Below are 7,947 nucleotides of genomic sequence, written 5' to 3'. Positions count from 1 at the left end.
CACACACACACGTGTCACACGCCCATACACCCACCCACCCATCCACACACGCACACACGCACGCACGCACGCACGAACGCGCGCGCACACACACACACACACACACACACACACACACACACACACACACACACACACACACACACACACACACACACACACACACACACACACACACACACACACACACACACACACACACACACACACACAGACTGATATAGTACTACATTTGAGCATTCCTCATATTAAAAATGCAGAGCGTTCTATCTTGGTTTAGGGCGATGTGTAATGTTTTAAAAATGAAGCTATATCATTTCCAGAGCCTTTTAAAATGTATGACAAATAAATGTCACGTAAATTCATGTCACACACCAGAACCAGGATTGGAAACACCTAGAATAAGGTATACAAAGTGACCTGCTGGGCCTGTTGTGCAGCTATAAACTATCAGATTCCCATCAACATGACCATGCCTAAGCACCACTCCACATTCCCCTTCCATCTAACTGTGAGCCAGCATAGGTCACTCACCACTCTGGGGAGAAGCACAGCCTAACTAAGCATGGGGGAGAAGCACAGCCTAACTAAGCATGGGGGAGAAGGACAGCCTAACTTAGCATGGGGGAGAAGCACAGCCTAACTAAGCATGGGGGGGAAGCACAGCCTAACTAAGCATGGGGGAGAAGCACAGCCTAACTAAGCATGGGGGGAAGCACAGCCTAACTAAGCATGGGGGAGAAGGACAGCCTAACTAAGCATGGGGGAGAAGCACAGCCTAACTAAGCATGGGGGAGAAGCACAGCCTAACTAAGCATGGGGGAGAAGGACAGCCTAACTAAGCATGGGGGGGAAGCACAGCCTAACTAAGCATGGGGGGAAGCACAGCCTAACTAAGCATGGGGGAGAAGGACAGCCTAACTAAGCATGGGGGAGAAGGACAGCCTAACTAAGCATGGGGGGGAAGCACAGCCTAACTAAGCATGAGGGGGAAGCACAGCCTAACTAAGCATGGGGGAGAAGGACAGCCTAACTAAGCATGGGGGGGGAAGCACAGCCTAACTAAGCATGGGGGAGAAGGACAGCCTAACTAAGCATGGGGGAGAAGCACAAGGTGACATGACATGAACGTGACACATACATGATACACCATCATACAGTAACGTTACAGACCAGGCCTAGATAATGTGTCACACTGTAGGATTACACAGGATTATCTTCTTCTGACACCCTGAAGGTTCAATAACAACAGTCACTATACAGTGTATACCAACACAATCCAAGAGAGCACATTCACACATTCAAATAGTTATGTTTAATTAAGAATGATAGATGTTGACATTGAGGTTTTGGATTGAACCAATATTGTCAATCAATGGTTCAATTGTTTTAATGAAATCCTTGGGCTCCCGAGTGGTGCAGCAGTCTAAGGCACTGCTTGTCAGTGCTAGAGGTGTCACTACAGACCCTGGTTTGATTCCAGGCTGTATCACAACCGGCTGTGATTGGGAGTCCCACAGTGTGGCACACAATTGGCCCAGCGTCGTTAGGGTTTCGCTGGGGTAGGCTGTCGTTGTAAATAAGAATTTGTTCTTATCTGACCTGCCTAGTTAAATAAAAAAATAAAACATATTGATCCCATCATATTGATCCCATTCTGATATGATTAACCACATAAAACTATGACTGTAACACTGCCAGGGTTAGAGGTAGGGTTAGGATCAACCCATTTGGTGATATTCATATAGTGGAAAGACACCTTACTGTACTGCATGCTCTGGTTCTACATCAGCTCTCTAAAAAGCTTGTTGCCAAGATTTTCAAAAGAAGAACTTGAATCTGTAATGACATCGTGTCCATGAAGTGAATGGGGGATTTTGGACGGCAGGCTCCCTGCTGCTGACTCAATGTGATTTTTTTTGTGATTTCTATTCGGATTCCCATTAGATGTTGAAGAAGCAGCAGCTATTCTTCCTGAGGTCCACACAAAACATAGACCATGTCCCATCTGCTCCTGCTCCTCCCCTCCAGCGTATGATGTCGCCAGAGTACTAACCACCAACCCTGGGATTCATCATTATGCACACCTGGCACTCATTACACGCACTTGTTCATCATTGATTCACACCTGGACTTCATTACCTTCATCTCCTCCCCTTTATATGTCACTCTCTCATGTTCACTCACCAGTTGGTATTGTTCTTGTGTATCAGCATTCTGCCTTATGTTAGTGTCGTGTTCTTGGTTTTATTAAAACATTTCACCTGCTTTTGACTCACCGCCCCAACCTTACAGGCCATGACAAAATACAGAACACTATGGACAAGGACAGCAACACACATTTCAACAAAGAACACTACGACTAACGAACGTAACTCATTTAAAAAAAGGATAAATACATGATTAATCTTAAACATTCAAGTGCTTTGCCATGTAGACACTTTTAGGCTGATGCAGCTAAAGAATAATGTGTTTGTCTCTTCACAGTCCTCGTTGTTCCTTGAGGTGTTTAATTGTATTTTTTATAGATTGTACTTCTTGCCTGAGGTAGAAGAGAATAACATATAGTCATTGCTCTATACAGTATTGTCTCCTAGCCTCTGTTTTGGACTTGGACTATGCAGAGACGCCTGATTGCTTTTCTTGTGGGTATATATGGGTTTTTGAGCTGTGTTAACAGGCTGAACAGATAATTTCATTACTTTCAGCACATCAATACTTCTTACAAAGAGCAGCACTGATGCAGTCACTGTCACCCACCCTGAGCCAGCTCCCCTCTGGAATACACCTCTACATGTTTAACATCATAAACTTCCATTAAAGAACTGTCTATCCATTTTTTCAATAACATGATGGTCAATATCAAAGGATGCACTGAAATCTAACAGTACAGCTCCCACAATCTTGTTATTATCAATTTATTTCAGCCAGTCATTAGTAATTTGTGTCAGTGCAGAACATGTTGAGTGTTCTTCCCTATAAGTGTGCTGAAAGTCAGTTAAATTGTTCAGAGAAACAGCATTGTATCTGGTCAACAAAAACATTCCATACGTTTGCTAAGAACTGGCAGCAAGCTGATTGGTCGGCTGTTAGAACCAGCAAAGGGAGCTTTACCATTTTTGGGTAGCAGAATGACTTTTGCTTCCCTCCAGGTCTGTGGAAAAACACTCTCCAGACTCAGATTATAGAAGTGGCAATATACAGTAGTCTGCTACCATCCTCTGTCGCTTCAATCTAGGTTGTCAATGTAGCCCCAATTATTTGGCTACTCTGTTTGTCTGGTTCTCTGACTACTTGTGTTCCGATGTGGTCCACCAGACACTGCTGACTGATACACACTGAGTCAGAGCAGGCTAGGTTGGAGTATAATAACATTATCAATCATATTCACTAGTGATGAATGTTTGGATTGGTGGACGATTGCCATAAAACAACGGTCTAAACTCAGTTTATTCACATCAACTCAAAGGGGTGAGCTGGAGGTTACCTGTGACAAATTAAACTAATGTGTTTTTTAAGCTATTTCAAAAAGAGACTATGTACCCAAAACGACCTCTACACCCATTCCACACACTCTTGGATGTCATCTAGAATCAGAACTGAGCTTTTCTAACTGCCCCTTTACATTTAGGAGAGGAGACTGCACGCACACACACACACGCACGCACGCACGCACGCACGCACGCACACACACACACACACACACACACACACACACACACACACACACACACACACACACACACAGGTAGAGTTGTTGTCTGGCGAGAAGTAAGACAGCTTGACTGTTTCCTCAGTGTATACCCCTTCTACCACCATTCTCCCTCTCTTCTCTCGCGTCCTCCCTCTACCCTCATCATTAGTTTGTGATTAGCAAAAATGACAGGGGCTGAGGCCTCAGTTCAATGTGTCCTCATTCCTATCTAACTGGGTCAGAGTCAAGGGAATCAAGGATGGATATGGTAGCTTATTTTATGACATAATTACTACTGTATTAACTACAGTAAAGATTGGACTTAGTCTTTCACTATTAAGATTCCATCCTATAGTCTTTCACTACTAATATTCCATCTTATAGAGTCTTTTACTATTAAGATTTCATCCCTTAGAGTCTTTTACTATTAAGATTCCATCCTATAAAGTCTTTCACTATTAAGATTCCACCCTATAAAGTCTTTCACTATTAAGATTCCACCCTATAAAGTCTTTCACTATTAAGATTCCACCCTATAAAGTCTTTCACTATTAAGATTCCACCCTATAAAGTCTTTCACTATTAAGATTCCATCCTATAGAGTCTTTCACTATTAAGATTCCATCCTATAGAGTCTTTCACAATTAAGATTCCATCCTATAGAGTCTTTCACTATTAAGATTCCACCCTATAAAGTCTTTCACTATTAAGATTCCACCCTATAAAGTCTTTCACTATTAAGATTCCATCCTATAAAGTCTTTCACTATTAAGATTCCATCCTATAAAGTCTTTCACTATTAAGATTCCACCCTATAAAGTATTTCACTATTAAGATTCCATCCTATAAAGTCTTTCACTATTAAGATTCCACCCTATAAAGTCTTTCACTATTAAGATTCCACCCTATAAAGTCTTTCACTATTAAGATTCCATCCTATAAAGTCTTTCACTATTAAGATTCCACCCTATAGAGTCTTTCACTATTAAGATTCCATCCTATAGAGTCTTTCACTATTAAGATTCCATCCTATAAAGTCTTTCACTATTAAGATTCCATCCTATAAAGTCTTTCACTATTAAGATTCCACCCTATAAAGTCTTTCACTATTAAGATTCCACCCTATAAAGTCTTTCACTATTAAGATTCCACCCTATAAAGTCTTTCACTATTAAGATTCCATCCTATAAAGTCTTTCACAATTAAGATTCCACCCTATAAAGTCTTTCACTATTAAGATTCCATCCTATAAAGTCTTTCACTATTAAGATTCCACCCTATAAAGTCTTTCACTATTAAGATTCCATCCTATAAAGTCTTTCACTATTAAGATTCCATCCTATAAAGTCTTTCACTATTAAGATTCCATCCTATAAAGTCTTTCACTATTAAGATTCCACCCTATAGTCTTTCACTATTAAGATTCCATCCTATAGAGTCTTTCACTATTAAGATTCCATCCTATAAAGTCTTTCACTATTAAGATTCCATCCTATAGAGTCTTTCACTATTAAGATTCCACCCTATAAAGTCTTTCACTATTAAGATTCCATCCTATAAAGTCTTTCACTATTAAGATTCCACCCTATAAAGTCTTTCACTATTAAGATTCCATCCTATAAAGTCTTTCACTATTAAGATTCCACCCTATAAAGTCTTTCACTATTAAGATTCCACCCTATAAAGTCTTTCACTATTAAGATTCCATCCTATAGAGTCTTTCACTATTAAGATTCCACCCTATAAAGTCTTTCACTATTAAGATTCCATCCTATAAAGTCTTTCACTATTAAGATTCCACCCTATAAAGTCTTTCACTATTAAGATTCCATCCTATAAAGTCTTTCACTATTAAGATTCCACCCTATAAAGTCTTTCACTATTAAGATTCCATCCTATAGAGTCTTTCACTATTAAGCTTCCACCCTATAAAGTCTTTCACTATTAAGATTCCATCCTATAAAGTCTTTCACTATTAAGATTCCATCCTATAGAGTCTTTCACTATTAAGATTCCATCATATAAAGTCTTTCACTATTAAGATTCCATCCTATAGAGTCTTTCACTATTAAGATTCCACCCTATAAAGTCTTTCACTATTAAGATTCCATCCTATAGAGTCTTTCACTATTAAGATTCCATCCTATAAAGTCTTTCACTATTAAGATTCCATCCTATAAAGTCTTTCACTATTAAGATTCCACCCTATAAAGTCTTTCACTATTAAGATTCCATCCTATAAAGTCTTTCACTGTTAAGATTCCATCCTATAGAGCAGGGGTGTCAAACTCATTCCACGGAGGGCCTTGTGTCTGCAGGTTTTTGGTCTTTCCTTTCAATAAAGCCCTAGACAACCAGGTGTGGGGAGTTCCTAACTAATTAGTGATGTTAATTCATCAATCAAGTACAAGGGTGGAGCGAAAACCCGCAGACACTCGGCCCTCCGTGGAATGAGTTTGACACCTGTGCTATAGAGTCTTTCACTATTAAGATTCCACCCTATAAAGTCTTTCACTATTAAGATTCCATCCTATAGAGTCTTTCACTATTAAGATTCCACCCTATAAAGTCTTTCACTATTAAGATTCCATCCTATAAAGTCTTTCACTATTAAGATTCCACCCTATAAAGTCTTTCACTATTAAGATTCCACCCTATAAAGTCTTTCACTATTAAGATTCCATCCTATAAAGTCTTTCACTATTAAGATTCCACCCTATAAAGTCTTTCACTATTAAGATTCCATCCTATAAAGTCTTTCACTATTAAGATTCCATCCTATAGAGTCTTTCACCATTAAGATTCAGTCCCATAGAATTGTGCTCCAGAGCAATCAATCTTTTGAGAGGAAACTAGTCAATGGAGAGCTCAATGCAATCTATTGAACAGATCTGTCATGTTTTGTCATTGATTACCATGTCTTGTCCCTGTGCTTCCCTTCTATTCGTTTCCCTCTGCTGGTCTTATTTGGTTCTTTCCCTCTTTCTATCCCTCTCTCTCCCCCTCCCTCTCTCTCTCTCTCTCTCTCTCGCTCTCTCTATCGTTCCGTTCCTGCTCCCAGCTGTTCCTCATTCTCCTAACTACCTCATTTACTCTTTCACACCTGTCCCCTATTTTGCCCTCTGATTAGAGTCCCTATTTCTCCCTCTGTTTTCCGCTTCTGTCCTTGTCGGATCATTGTTTGATGTTTGCTGTTCTGTGTCCTTGTTCCGCCCTGTCGTGTTTTTTGCCTTCATCAGATGCTGCGTGTGAGCAGGTGTCACCTAAGATATATCCAGGAGCATCGTTTTGTTTAAGACTGGAATAAAGACTCTGTTTATGTTAAGTCGCTTTTGGGTCCTCATTCACCAGCATAACAAGATCAATGACTAGCTAATGAAATGTCATGGTAATATCATACGGCTGTAACTGGAACTCTGTGTGCCCTTGCATATAAAATAGATACCCTATACCATGAAGACATTATAAGAATATGCCCATCCATCAGAATGGAAAAAGTCAAGGACACCAAGAGTACCTGTTCTCTGTTATACAGCCTACATGTCAGAGACAAAATTGTGCCTGAAGCCAACCCTCCTGATGACAAGAGATCCCTCAGCCTGTCCTCCTGCCCTCCAAAACCACCCATGCAACCCCACTCCCACCGAGAACACTGAGGGGCATGCCAACAGAGCTGATCAATTCACAAGGACATGTGTCTCGTCATGACTGCGGCGAGGGGCTGGGTGGCTGACCACCGCAGCACAGCAAGAAATGTTATGGCCTACAGGACTAGGGCCCTGTGTGGATTACATGGTCATCTGATAAATGAGCCAGTCAGCTCAGAGCAGACAGACAGCAGTGGAACATTCAGAGGAGAAAATGAGATCTCTCTTAATACAATCAAAATCACACCCTGCAGGGAAATTAATCTGTAGAGTTTTGTATTAAACCTGTTTCATCTCAGAGAATACTGTGACATTGATTCTAGTTGAGTTAATAAAGCTATTGTAATGAAACGTTAAGGTAAAGGTTATTATAAACTGGGTGGTTCGAGCACTGATTGCTGATTGGCTGACAGCCGTGGTATATCAGACCGTATACCATGGGTATGACAAAACATGTATTTTTACTACTCTAATTACGTTGGTAACTAGTTTATAATAGTAATAAGGCACCTTGGGGTTTTGTGGTATATGGCCAATATACGATGGCTAAGGGCTGTGTCCAGGCACTCCGCGATGCGTCGTGCGTAAGAACAGCCCTTAGCCGTG

This window comes from Salvelinus fontinalis, chromosome 35 (assembly GCF_029448725.1).
Source record: "Salvelinus fontinalis isolate EN_2023a chromosome 35, ASM2944872v1, whole genome shotgun sequence".
Classification (NCBI taxonomy): domain Eukaryota; kingdom Metazoa; phylum Chordata; class Actinopteri; order Salmoniformes; family Salmonidae; genus Salvelinus; species Salvelinus fontinalis.
This window is presented reverse-complemented; position numbering follows the sequence as displayed.